This window comes from Netta rufina, assembly GCF_964035555.1.
Source record: "Netta rufina genome assembly, chromosome: 2".
NCBI lineage: Eukaryota > Metazoa > Chordata > Aves > Anseriformes > Anatidae > Netta > Netta rufina.
Genome location: NC_140124.1, coordinates 103,946,263 through 103,961,215, shown reverse-complemented (window position 1 = coordinate 103,961,215; position 14,953 = coordinate 103,946,263). Strand labels below are relative to the sequence as shown.

Below are 14,953 nucleotides of genomic sequence, written 5' to 3'. Positions count from 1 at the left end.
AAATAACAGAAGGGCAAAACTTCGTGGCAAGAGGCTCTTACAGTCCCTTTTACTTGACAGGAGGTTATTATTATAATATTTTTCTGCTCACTGAAGTTTTCTTCTGCCTATCAACCTCAGATCTAGTGTTGCAGCTGTGGTTAGGTGGGCCAGCAGGGTAGGGTGCAAGGATTTCTTCCCATTTCCTTTACAGAGGCTGAATAGGGCATTGTAGGACTTCGGCTGGAACCTTTTCAATCACAAGTTACTTTTATCCTGTGGGTCTCTAACACAGCATACTGTTGTTCATCTGTCCATCTCTTCCTTAGTCTGTCATGCTTCCATGTAGGATTTGTTTTCTAGATCAACAAATGAGTGCTGTCTCTTTATTCTTCAAATACCTTCTCTGTTCCTGTTTCATGGATGGGCTTAGCACTGATTTCAACACATGCATTGAAACATCATGTTGAGACCTCCCCACTTGACAGCTCACCTGCTCTTCTCAAAACACTGGCTCCTCAGCTTCCCTTTCAGAAATCCTGCCATGGTTGCTGCGATCACGGACTCTCTGAGTTCTTATTAACTCAAGTGTATCACAGTTTTAAAATAAATGTATGTATTTGCTTTACAGATCTTTTTTTCCTGCAACTTCTGCAACTGGAGGGTTTCTTTTTTTTCTCAATGTTTGCTGTAAGTGCCCTGTGGCATGCCCTCTTGTGTTTCTCCTTAGTTTCGTACATGTACTCCTCATGCCTTTCTGCTGGGGTATTCTGTGGGCAGCCCTGATTGGCACAACTCCTGACATGTTCCCTGTGTACTGTAGTGAAAAGCTGGAAAATGCCAATTTTAGGGCTATCTATGGAGCTTGTTTACTTTGGTTTCCTACACATGATGAATGAAGTTTGAACTCAAGATCAGAGCCAGACCTCTTCTGCTGGAGGGGAAAGCTGCTGAAAGCAGAAGAGTGTACGCTGGGTGGCTTACCCCTTGGAGCCACCCCGATGACTACCACCAAGTCTGGGGTGTGGGATCCTGAACGTGGGCACCTTTTTGGTCGGTTTTCAGGACTTGGTCACTGATGATGGTGATGGACTGGCCTGTCATGCAAACATACCTGGCACTTGTGTTTGGAAAAAGTCAGGCTGGGTGCAAGGATGAGGGCTTGCTGCCATCATACTGCATCTGTGTTCTGGTCCTATTCATGCAGTGATCCCGTACAACTTCTTTATTACCTTCTGTGCAATCCAGGACTGACAGTTCAGCTTCCCAGGGAGGGTGGATGTCAGATTATGTGGAAATATCAGTCCTAGTGATTAGAGGAGGGTGCAGAGACCTTGCAGCCCTATGTGTGAGTGGCAGTTCCTGTAAGAGAGGCAAGTTACTTTGTGGAGGAAGGTTTTTCTTCCACAGTTTGAGCTTTTCCCTAGCATATGGGTAGGTAGGAAGACTTTGCCAAATGTGTGATAGTTACATAAAACATGCAACATCTGACAGATACGGAAAGGATTGTAATAAATGATTTCTTTGCACTCCTGCTCCAGAAAAGCTAAACAAAATGTTAATACGAAGTCCATCAGATCTTCTCTCCCAGTTCTGGGGTCCTTTGTGTTTGTGTGGAAACTCTGTCTGTAAGCGTGGGCTAACATTGGCCAGATCTGCTTGAGAGCTTTTTACTAGGAAAATGTTAGGTACTATGCTATTTCGAATGACAGCCTTTATTTATTTATTTGCTATTGCTATTAATACTTGTGGGAGATTTATTTCCCATATCTCATCTCCATTTCCAGTTCTGCGTCTGCTATAACCCAGAGACATTAGATGCTGCTTGCAGTACTCATATTTTTTTTTTTTGTCTCCTTTCTCCCTTTTCTGTCTTTACTATTTTTTAAAGCTTATTAGTTTTCTGAAGGATAAAGTAAAGTAAAAATAAAGTAAAGTAAAATAAATAAAATAAAAAAGTAGAGTTGTATTTAGGAACTGGGGATTATTTTGTTTTACTGGAAATATTTAGCCAAGTTGGTGGTTTGGAAATGTTTTCATGAGAACTGCTTGAGCTAAAAGTTACTGAGACAAAATTCCAGAAAAATAACTGTGAACTCCAGTTTATAACAAGGTCATTTCTGGCAGTCTTCAGTTTAAAAACTTTCCGTAGCTGCAAGAAAGGAAGAGTTACAGATCAGTGCGATCTGGAGTTTTTGGCAAGTTGAAACAATTTTTAAAAAAATATTAACATTTGGATTTAACCCTCCCTCTGCCCCCCCGCTGTGACTAGCTCATTTCCATTCAACTTTTTCTCTGTATCCTTAATAAGAATGACACTGAGGAACAGAGGATGGGAAGAGAGACTTTTTGCTGTTTAAAATTGGTTCCGCAGGATGGAAATTTGGCATCACATGCGGAAACTAGCAAATCTGTTTACAGAACTCTCTGCCTCTCCATCCAATGAAACCAACAAGACAGCTCAAATAAAGGGAGATTTTAGTGATGAAGTCACATTTTTGTTGAAATTTTCAGTGTTGCTTTCCTCGTCTTTTTAGCTTGTTCAAAAACCGGTTGTCTGGTGTGAGATGCAATGTAAATAGAGGGTGCCAGTACTTTTGTCCTGTGGTCTTCAGAGTTTCAGGCCACTGTTCTTGTGAACGAGCCACGTACAAAGAGCCCAAAAACGATGGTATCAAAGACACTGAGAGTCTGACAGATAGGGCTAACATAAATATTAGGAGGGTATTTTTATGAGAGGAGTCTTTGCAGGTTTCAAATGTAAGTGTTAGGGTTGGGTCATGCATTTTATTAATGGAGAAACACACAGGAGTAAGGGACATCAGCTTCCCATCTCTAACTTATGTGAATTTGAGAATCTGAATTCTATAAAAGCCAGATCTTTTCAAAGTTCAGATGGGAATACCCTGAATACCCCAGTGAATACCCCTGAATAGCCTTCTGTGGTATGTTAGCAGGAAACAGGTAGGATGGGAGGTTGGAAGCACACAGTTCCCTGTGTAGCTAACTTAGTAACCAGCTAAAATGAGCCAACGGGGAAATTAGTCTATTAATCTGGTAAAGAATGGTAGAAACTTATCTAGGAACAAGCAGAAGACTTGGGAGAAGCCGTAACTTGCTGAGTCAAAAAATGTTCTGGTGCTATGCAGTTGTCAGCAGTTCTGCACATCTGCCAAAGAGCAATAAAAAATAGGTAATTTGTTCTAATAATTACTATATTTTTTATATTTGCTTGCTTTTTATTCTAGAGATTAAAAAATGTTAGAAAAATGAATAAGGGCTTGTCTTCATAGAAGAGTTACAAGAGGAGTAATTGTTGTTACTGTGCCTTTTCCACTTCTTAGCCATATACAAAGCTGTATAGAAAGGGAGAGTTTAGTGATACCATACATGCCATGGCTATTTGGCTTTAAAATAAGGAAATGCTTATGGATCTTTTTAACAACACGAACAAAAAAAAACCCTCCAAACTAACCAACCAAAAACCAATCAAACCCACCAAACAAAAACAACAACGACAAAAAATATCATAAAAGTATATTACTTAGTTCCCTGAAGTCTTGTCTGCAAAGCTAGAGAATTCATCGATTTCAAGGATAATTTATACTTCATAAGATGGTATTTTCAAATGTGTTACCTGAAATGGATATAATTGTTGGAGGAAGAGTCAACTTTTCTTTTGTGAAGGAAAATGGCACCTTTCAAACTCACTGAGGCCCTTTGAGAGGGGTGAATGTGCAAGTGAATAAAAAAACCTGGAAGACATTCAGAGACTCTGGAAGGAGGGTCAGGTTGTGGACTAACATGTTGTTAAAAGGTGGGAATAATAAGGCCAGGAATAAGTGGTCCCTTCTGGCAGTGGTCCCTTCCAACCAAGGGACTGGTGTACTCAGCAGGTACATGGGAAAAGGAGCTTATCAATGAAGAGGGAAAGTTTACTGATGATATTAACATGGTCATGGTAGTGAGGTTGGAGTGAACCATAAGGAGTTGGAGGAATGCTGGAGAAAGCAGTGTGACTGGATAGTAGAATAGTAATTAAAGTTATTGCAGGTAAAATTTAATGCAGATAAATGGAAAGTGATCTACAGGGGGAGAAATAACTGCAGTTTCGCTAAAAAGTGATGAGCTTTGAGCTGACTATTATCATGCATGACTTGGTTATGATAAACAGCAGTGTAAAATGAACACATAGCTCTGCACTTATCAGAAGAGCAAATCACATGATAGGTGTTGTTAATAAAGGAAAAGAGAGTAAAACAGGACATCATCATTGTTGCTGATGTGTGAATTCATGGCTCACCAGCATCTTGAGTAGTATGTGCAATTTCTGTCCCCTCAACCAGCAATGATACAGTAGGCTGGAAAAAATGTAGAGAAAGCAGTCATAACAGATGCAGAAAAGCTTACGTACAGAGTAAACTGTCTTTCTTTATCCTGGGAAGAAGAGATTTGGAGTGTGTGCTTGAGGTATGCAATATTACATGTATGAGTGAAAGGAGAGGGTGGACAGGTGTGACTGTTCAGTGTCTCTTCCAACACAAGTCCTAGGTGCTATGAAAAAGAGTATAAGCAAGAAGAAAGAGGTGGGTCTTTGTGAAACAAAGTGCCAAAGAATATTGTGTTTGAAAGTTTATGTGGATCTACTTTCTGATGCTATGTGCTCAAAAAAGTCAATTTTTTTCTGTAATTGATGTAGTGGATGGGTGCACTTTGAAACGTTAGTGTTTTCATGGACTACTACAGTTTTTGGTTGTCTTTTATTACCTGCAGTAGACAACTATTATAGGTCTATAAGGAAAAGTGAGATTAGCACATTTAGCTGAATTAATACTAATTATAACTGTGTATAATATTATAACTTTTCATGTGTGAAGAAGGATTTTTATTTTTTTCTTATTTAGTCTCCCAGCTTCCTCAATTATTTCAGAGGATTCAGAGGTACCTGGATTATCAAAAATTACTTGTGGATTTAGTTTCCGGTAAATGTTTCTACTGTTCTCTTTGCCCCTAGAAAATAATTTTCTCAGTGTGTTTGATAACTTCAGTTGTGCACGTAGCAGGAGTATTCTATTTTGTAAGGGCTTTTATATATATGTCCTCTTAAGGCATGGTGCTCTTCATTGGAGGCAGTGGCAGAATGGTGTCTTAGCCCCCAGATGCGGCTGCTTCCTTCCCAGTGAGTTGCTGGCTTCTTCTCAAGCGTTCCTCCTTTAGCCACTGCTACACTGAAATATTGGGTCCCAAATTTGGGGCATAAAAATAGTTATTCATGCCTAGAAATCTGGAATCTCACTGCCTCGGTATCATCATCTTAACAACATGGTATGTTTCTCTTCAATAGTTCTTGAGCTCAGTTTTGAGCTCAAACTGTGTTGTTGAAACTACGAGTGTCTTCCCCTGAAAGCAGAGGAATGACGAGGATGTTGAAAACGTGTTGGTGCAGCCCTCCTCACCTCCCCGAGCTGGGTGAGCTCAGTACCCTCCTTCCTCAGGAGACTTGCATCAGTAGCAGCACCTATTGCAACACGTTGCGTGTGCCTGTGTTTTGTGTGTGTTGTGTACACTTAGCACCTTTTTCCCCCTCCATCCCCAGTGCCTGCACTCTATTTCCATGAACCTTCACTGGAGATGTTAACTTGGCAGCCTTGTCAGAGAACCATGGGCTGGCCTCTGTTGCTTGGCCTGTCACACCCTTGCTCCTTGTGCTTTATCTAGTCTGGGGATTTCGGTTTCCCGGACCAGCTGGAGGGCTGGAGTATGCACGCATGAGCCTTCATTGCTCGTTGAACCCTGAATGAGTTTCTACACAGAGACTCTGCCAGTTGTGGTTTCTCACAGCTCAACAAGGCCTCCATTCATTTTTATTCCGATGGATGTTTTCTCTTTTAGGAAACTTCTCTCTCATGCAGGATTATTTGTCTGTAGTATATAATATAAATACCAATACATATAAATACCAATGCAGTATTTGGTGTGGTACTTTGATGGACTTGTAATGTTTTGCTTCTGAAATGAGAGACAGATCTTGGGGAGGTCCTGAACACAGTTGCCGAGCAAGCATGAATACCAAAGTTTAGTGGGAGCCCAGGTTTCCTGATGGTAACTTGTTGTGCTAACAGCAGATTCATTTGTTTCCTAATTAATCAGAAAGAGTGTTCTTTTTATTTCAGCCATCTGGAGGAGAGCATGTTGTTTAGCTTCTTGCTACTGCAAATTGGAGCTACACAGGAAAAAAGGATGTTTCAACTCGTGTTTTTGGCTTGTTTTTCTAGGTTGAGTCAATACAGAGCACATTAAAACATACAGTAATCAGCTGTAAAGATCATATCTCAAGGACTGCAAAAATGTAACTTAAAGTTTTGTCCCTGAGAAGACAAGAAAATATTGATGGTTTAATTGCTTATTATTCCTTGTTTTGTTCCATGGGATCAATTGTCAGACAAAGAAGATGTTTCCTGAGCGAACTGTAGGACTACTCTAGGACACCGCATTTGTTAGCGCGTTGTAGGGAACGTTCAATGTCGCTTTTACATCTCTTCTTTGGATTAATGTCAAAAGCATATTGCCTGTCACACGATTTGCTGAGTGTGCCATTAGCTTGCTAACTCCCCACAAAGATCTTAAAACATTGCGTTTTTTTTTTTTTTTTCCTCCAGAAGTCGCATCTGCGCAACCTTTCTTTGGAAGCTGCATTGTTCGTGTGGAATATTTTCCAAGGAGCAGTCTGTCCCTATGTGATGTTTACTGTATTTTTGCCTCGCAGCCAGCAGATTTTAGTACAAACTTGCCTGGGGGTGGCCTTGTCCTATTTTCCTCTTAGATGGTTCTGGCATTTATAGAGCTTGGGAGATCGTGCTTCTGAATTTTCCAGTCTGAAGAGCTCGAGCCAAAACAGCAGGGGAGATAGCAAACCTGTACGTTGTTTGGCTTACGGCAGCTGGGCCTGTTTTTCCTTTGACCTAAAGCAATGGCAGATTTTCTTGGGTTCAGTGTGGAGGAGGGGGGATGTGAAGAAGAGGAAAGATATGAGGGAAATCGCTTTATCTCTTTGCTTGGAAAAAACAACCTATTTTTTTATTATTTACTTTTCCCCCCACGCCAATGCCTATTTTTGATCCCCTAACAAAGGTAACTTAATAAACCTCAAGTTACATTTACATCACAGGTAGGGAGCTGTTCTTTTTCTTGGAGCTGATTTATGGATGCCGATTACTGATGAGAAAAGGGACTGCGTTTTGTTTTAATATTGCATTACTATTTTGAGCAACAAGCTCTTTCTATGTTGTCATACCGTTGTGCTTGCAGAGTTGACTTTTTATTAGAGGATTGGCTCCTCTGGGGTTTTTAGTGACATTTCATAGCTTCCCACCACACTCTATTTTCTCCTTTACAACTTGGTCAGTGGAAAAAAAAAAAAAACACAAGAAAAAACAAACAAAAAAAAATCAACCAACCCTCTTGCCAGTTAGTGCCCAAAGCCTCTACTGGGGAATGAACTTTGATGAATGAATGTAGGAAAATTGGAAATATCCTGCAGATGGGTGGCTCAGAGAATATAGCAACTCTTACGGCTTGGCCTTGTTCTCAGAGAGCCTTTGTCGTCTGTAAACACTTTCTCTGCAGTCTTCCCCTCTAAATGAGGTTTCCTGTGGAAATAGACCTCACTGTAGCTGCCTTTTACTTGTCCTGCTCTTAAATTTAGCAGCAGATGTTTCAGTTAAGTTTTGCATTTATGTAATAGTGTTGTTTCCTTGTGCCACAGAGTGATTTTATTCATGAAGGAATGCTTTTTAAATGCGATTGTTCGAGTCCCAAGCTCATGGATTCCAGGAACATAGGAAAGTTTCCTAAAAAGTTGGTGAGAACAGCGAGTGGTGAAGCTCGCCACTTGTTTAAAGTGGAACACGAAGTAATGCTGCCTGTAGTGCTGAGCACTTCTGAGGGACTCATCCTGATTAAATCAAATTCAAAAGTGTTGTTTTTCTTAGGATTCTTGATTGTATATCTACACTGCTGTGGGAGAAACAATTCATAGATCCTGAGCATCCTCAGCTGAACATGAAGAGAAAGAACAAAGTCATCTTTCTTCCCCTTTCAGTATTTTCTCCCTTTATATTGTTTACTTCATAGATTTTTCATGCAGATGTGTGAGGATATTCATAACAACTGTTGTAGGAGAAACTATCGGCTCTGATGTACTTCAGGCAGGGGATGAAGCTATGAAGCTATGGGGCTGCTGCTTCTGCGAGGAAGCTCTTTACCTGCTTCATAGTGCAAGTGCTCATCCAGAGTAAAAAAAAAAAAAAAAAAAAAAAAAATCCAAATTGGCAACTTCTGACAAATTTCCCACCCTTCCTCTTTTTCCCATCTGCAGTACACACTAGGTTACTTGTAACTTGTGTGTCACCATTTCATACCAAAGGGAAGATGCACCTACAGTAGGTGGAAGAACCAGGAGAATCATCATCATGGCCTACGGCTTCCTAATGAGGGGGAGTGGAGGGACAGGCACCAATCTCTTCTCTTTAGTGACCAGCGATAGGACCCACAGGAATGGTGTTAAGCTGAGGCAGGAGGGGTTCAGGCTAGACATCAGGAAGAGGTTCTTCACCGAGAGGGTGGTCTCAAACTGCAACAGGCTCCCCAGGGAAGTAGTCACTGCACCAAGCCTGTCAGAGTTTAAGAAGTGTTTGGACTGTGCACTTAGCCACATGGTCTGAATTTTTGGGTAGACCTGTGTGGAGTCAGGAGTTGGACTCAATGATCCTTGTGGGTCCCTTCCAACTCAGGATATTCTGTGATTCTATGCCAGGCAGAGCAGATGTACCTTCACACTGAGAGGGAAGGGTCAGCACGGAGCAGGTGTTGCAGAACCAGCATTTTTGGTGTCTTCTGGCTGGGAAGTGGGAACACCTCAGGCTGCCCGAGTGGGCCAGGGTGGAGCTGAAGCCTTCCAAAGGTACCGTGGCTTCAGAGCCGTGTAGTGTTTTATATGGACTAGCGATCCAGTCCCACTTAACAGTTGTACATTTCTTTTCCTCTATTTTTTCTGGTCCTCAGGTCAGCCTTGCTGTACGAGGCTTTTGTTACTTCACAGCTTAATTTGTTTCTTGTGATCTGGATAAAATACCCTCATGTTTTCAAGTTTCACTTTTTCTGCATAGACAGACTGTTTAAATTAGATAAATGTAAAAAGAAAGTAATCCCTTCAGAGGCGATAATTTATCTCAATTTCCTGTAATAATCATCACTTTTCAGTTATTTTCTTCATGTAGCATGAACTTGCTCTGCTTTTTGTTGCCCTTTGTCATCCCACAGATCCCAAGAGGCTGTAGTGAATTCATATTTCACATCTTCCCCTTATTTCAGTGATCGTCCAAACCAAAAGCAAAAAAAGCAGGCAAAGGACCCTTGTACCTGCATGAACATCCTCTGTTGGATTTTGGTATTGCCCCTCATCTCACCTTTTTCACTAAATGTAAAAATTCCTATAACTTTTCTACTGGTATTTAATAATTTTGCTGCTGTCATTAGGAATAGATTTTCTTTCCTATGCTGAACTCACTCAGGGAGATTGTAGTTACTATTTACTGATTTCTTTCAGTGTTTTCAAGAAAATCTTCCTTAATGCTCTACTAGAAGATCTGGTAGATTCTTCGTTGATATTAATTGCTGCATAATTAAGTGCCCTTGAAAGTCAGTTATGTAAATGAGCAGCCTTGAGCTGGCCATCAGAACAATGCTGGCTTGATCTTTAATTTAATAATTGAGGAGTTGGAACATAAAATGGTTCTTTAAATCTGAAATTGGGTAGAATCATATTTTTATTAGACAAATTCTAATGGCATGAACTATGATATATTGGTGGTATAAAATTTAGTTTAGCTGATTACTTTGCGTGCAGGTAAGCACTTTAAATACAGTTATTTCTTAGGAAGAAGTCTTGTGTTCAGTTGCCTTAGGTATTTTTAGGTGATTATTTTGAAAGAAGTTGCTAACTTGTGGCTTTAAAATACCAAGTAGGGTCTTTTTGAAATATATTGTGTCTGTTTTCCTCCCTTCCTGCTTACCTTTGTTATGATAAAAATCACAATTCTTCTGTAACAGTTCTGTGTATTTTCCTTGAAAACACATCATACCTGAGTCTTTTGGCTTATTAAAAAGCCCATGAGTTCTAGACAACTGAGGGCAGTACATCATCTAAGTAATTTCGTCAGTTCAGGTAAAGTTTATTAATTGTTACATACAAGATATGCAGAAATTGGTGGATGCGAAGTTATTTGCAAATACAGCCTTGGCAAACCTCCTCTGGAATTCTGAACGGGTTTTCCAGCTAGACTTAGTCATTTTTTCCCTAATGTCTTGGCATAGCTGATCACTCAGGAGTGACATATGGTAGAAACATGCTCTAAGGGACAAGTCTCCCGGATGGCGCACAGCACCACACAAGATAGACAGATGGTGGCTTATTCAACCTTGGAAAAAGTTTAATCCTACATATTGGCAAGGCGGCCTGGGTACCGAGAGAGAGGCACACACATGCCTGTGAAATCACAAAGCTTTTGCGAATTTGCTTGTTATTATTACTGAAAGAGCTAGAAGGATTGTGGTGACATTATACAGAGTAAATATCTGCAAAGTTACATGTTCAGCATGCTATCAGGAAAAAGCAAAGTCACCTAGAAAGTGGAAATCCCAGAGTTAGCAGAAGACTGCAGAAAACAAAGTTTGCTGAACTTCCCACAGCTGTTTTTAGACTAAAAGATCTTTATTCAGCAAAGTTGTTGAGTACTTAACCCATGCACGAATAGCTGTTGATTAAATGGACTATCTAATGGGAGAAAGGGTATTTTATGTTTTTCATGGTTTTACTTAAGTTTCAGGGGTTGTTATCAGTTTTGTGAAGTGCATTAAAAGCATTTCAGAGCACAGGATCTGTAACCTGTATTTTAGTTTAGTAATCTTAAATGTAAGTTCAAACAAAGTTACAAATTGCCTGACACTACATTTAAATTTATAGCAGAAAATGCAATCTGTATGTTACAGTTTTAAAATAAGAGCATCAGGCCTATCATTTAAATATATTGTGCTTAAGATGGTGAAGAGAGCCCCAGAGTATCTCGGGTGAAAAAATGAATTGCTGGTGTGGTTTATTGAGATACCTAAGAAAGAACACAATCTGGTGTGAAATCTTTCTGGAATTCCAGTAGTGACTGATCTTCCGGAGGCAGCACAGTGTTTTGTAAGGATCTTGAAAATACTGACCCATTGAGAACATGAAGGATTGTCTGCCAAATGTCTTTTTCACTTTATTTTCTTTTATTTTTCTGGTAGATCACGCTCTATATTCATAACCAGAAGGAACAGGAAGAATCTCCAGACTCCCTGAACTTCAAGGATATCACTATGTTGTATTGGGTGAGTTTAAACTAGACAAGACTTTTCTTTCTGAAACACTTTCAGAAAGGTAAATATAATTCAAACAAGCTATTCTTTTGTTAGTAGAGGAATACTTTAGTCAAATTAATCTCATGCCAGTAACATTTCAGCCTGGCTGAATAATGAAGTGATCTTTCTGATACATATTTGATTGCGATTATGTATTTAGGCATGTTTTGATGTGTGTGTATAGATAGGTATTCATATGCATAACTGTAGCTGAACGTTACTCGTATTTTTTAGATACTGGCATATTTTGATTTATTAGTTCTGGAAATTTTTGTGGAAATATATTGGTTTCCAGGAAATCTCTCAGGTGAAAGTGATGCAGAAGGAAGGGGCAGAAGCGATATGCTTGGAGCAGCTAGTATATTGCTAATTATTTGCCAGGATGTGGAAGACCCTGTTAATATTACTGTTTAACCTACTGAGAAAAATGACTTGAAAATGGGATCCTAGTTGCTGAATTCTGAAGTCAGATGGCTCATTTGGCATTGAATGACAAGTCCTTCTGAAACGTGATGCAGTGTCAGAGTCTGAGAGGCAGTTACAGAGAGAGAGCATAATTCAATAACCTGTTTAGGTTATGGATTGAATACGTAAAAGACATTACATTCCTGCTTTCAGCTGAGGGTGCTCTTGTGTAATATGATGGTATGCTTACTTTGGGGATAGTAAACATGAACGTTCTTTCTGAATACCTTTCAGGTACTTATTTTCTTGTCACTCTTTTCTTTATTTTGCTGTGCTCCGTTGTGAGAAATGGTGACCAAATCATAGCTGAACCTGAAAGTATAATGTAGTTGCTGCAGAACTAGTGCAATCTTTCTGATTTATTTTTTCAGCTTCTATAGCTAATTATTATAGGACTAAGCTGGTACAAATTTGATTAATTAAATTTTGTGTCCAAGTGCACAGTCAGCAAAATAAAACAGACAGCAGTTTACTCCCAGCCTAGACATTGCAAAATTTTCTTACATGCCACATAGAAGAAGCGAGTGATTTGGTAGCCCATCCTGCCCCCTAAGGCAGAGTCCTGGCTTGTTGTCACAAAGCATGCCTGTGGGCCTTCCAAACATCATTTATTTGTGAGAAAGAGAGCTACAATCTGGTGAGATGATTAAAATTCTGCAGATCCACAGCTGACACCTTTTTGACCCAGATCTGAAGTTCAGGCTTGGAAGTACTTGAGTCCCTTGAAATTTTAAGTTATGCTTCATGGAATTGCTGCTTATATAATTCATAGACTAGGCGTGATCGTGTCGTTGTTGAATTGCTGAACGCCAATGTGTGTGAATCAGCCATCTGCTGTCAGGGCTCACTCTTGTATCTCCCCGGCCAGTGACAGTGGAGGTCATTAAACCACGATGGCTCTCACTCAGATGGGCATGGTTTGAGGTCATAACATAGCCGTGTCAAAAAAAAAGTCACTTTTCTTCAGCCTACTGAGAGTAATGACATTTGAAGGACTGAAGTGGAGAAAAGTGGAGTTGGAATAGGGGAATGGAGACGCACACAGATGTAAAAGGTTTGGATATGTGAGAGGGGCAATGTCTGGCTTTTGCAGTAGGGTTTTTGAGTTAATTGTGGGACCAGATGAGGAGTAGAGAAACGATGTACACGGGAGAGGAGCAACTTTCAGCATTTGGAAGGGAACCTGCATATAGTAGGTGGGTTTTCTTTTTAGAGGACCGTAAGTCATTGACCTAAGAGTGGTAAGGTAACTGAGATATAAAATGCATGCAGTCTTATTTTATTCTGTCTAGACTTGTGTACCTTGTGCACTTCCTAATTGGAGAGTGATTGGGTTCTTTTTTAACTCCTACAAAGCTTCTGTGTGCTTTGCTCCAACGGCCGAACGTCCTAGAAACCCAGAATACTCGCCAGGTTAGATCTTTGTGTTTAAGCTTGCTTTGAAGCTTGATCAGGATGTGGGTTAGTGCTAATCGTAGGATTCTGCGCCACTTTGCTCTGCCAGGTCCTGTTTCTTTGGAGATGTGGTAATCAATACCAAAAAGTCAAATGCAGAAACAAAAATACATGACAGGGAGATAACTGATCTAAACCAAAGGAAACTTAGAAGGTGGTGAGGACAGGACACGACTTCATGTATAGCAGGGGGAATTCTGCCATGCTAGTTCCTGCTAATTGCTGCCAGGCTGCTGAGAGCCTCTGAAGTCAAGGTCATACTGAAACTTGAAAATCAGGACTGAAATGTCTTGCACACCTTGAGGAATGCATTTGGTCTTTATTCCAAAAGCAGTGTAGCCAAACAGGGAGAAAGAACATTAATCCTCATTCAGTCCATAATCTGGTAGTAGGGAAGTGTGGAGTTGTAATTGCCTTCTTTACTTTGATTTTTCCTTGTTATGAGGTGGTGAGGTTTTTTTTAGGTATTAATTCGTTATTTAGTAATTAATTCTGCTCCTCACCCCCCCCTTTCCCTTTGAAGCCCTGGTTTAGAAACGATAACCTGCAGGCCTGCATGAGCACGAGCAGTAGGGCTGTGCGCTGGAGGCGGCCGGCGTACCTCTGTCGGATCTGCAGGTAAAGCTGAAAATGGCTGCGATCACTTTTATGCTTTCTGTCTGTCCCCCTTTGTTCCTTCTCCCTCCCGCTTTCCCTCGTGCTCACTTGCTCTCTCTTTAGTTTAACACAGTTGAACAGCAGTGAAGTGTAAAATGTGCTTTTGCCAAGGTCAGTTTCTTGTGATTACTCGCCTGTGGCAACTTATGCCAGTTGCAACAGACTGAGTCTCAGCAGTCCACAAAGTCACACTGGTGCTTATGCAGAGGACACCCAGTGTAGGTTATAGTAACCGTAGTCTGGAATAGCCCGCAATGCTGCTGAATTTTAGCAGCTTTATTTAACTCTTCCCATCTAGCTCGCACTTGCTTCAGTGGTTTGGAGCCTGTTCCACGGAGTGGTAAGATTGTCCTGTTCTCTGGGGACCCGCGTGGAGGTTTTTGCAAGGAGTAAGTTCTTGTTGTTAGAGGTTGTTTGCTTTCTTGTAGTGGGTTGCCCAAATTTCAGGACGTACTCATAGGAGAAAATATAATAAAGCATCACCGATGCATTGCATCTTCTAAATATTTTCTATATATATATATATTTGGGTTGCTTTTGGAGAAAATCCTATCAAATACTGCTCTATTGAAAATGATATAAGACAGAAGAGAAAATCGATATTTACATAACAAGAAGCATTATGTAAAAGTTTAAGAAGTTTCTTATTAAAGCAAGAATGCAGAAGACAGTGACACAGTCTTTACACCCCTTTTAAAACGTTGTATACACTCATAAGCATGAAACTTTTTTTTTTTTTTTTTATTAGAACCTAATAATGGTTTTGCCTACTGTGACTGAGGAAGGAGTGCGAAATTCAAGAACATCTGCTTTTGGAGATATGATTTGTTGGATCCTATTGCATTTGGGTACCACTAGGTGGGAGGTACCCCAGCTTTCATTCCCCTTTCTCATGTATGAGCAAACTTATCTCTTTATGGAAAACTACTGTGTTTAGAACAAGAAA

The 14,953-nt window shown here is 40.2% G+C and overlaps 1 protein-coding gene across 1 annotated transcript in view; it reads left to right on the top strand.

The window, feature by feature from the left end:
- Positions 1 to 14,953, top strand: part of LDLRAD4 (low density lipoprotein receptor class A domain containing 4) — a 273,594-nt gene that overhangs the window by 31,303 nt on the left and 227,338 nt on the right. The window contains exon 2 of the mRNA XM_084281972.1: positions 11,317 to 11,400. The gene's annotated coding sequence lies outside the window, so the exon portion shown is untranslated. The remainder of the gene's footprint in view (positions 1 to 11,316; positions 11,401 to 14,953) is intronic.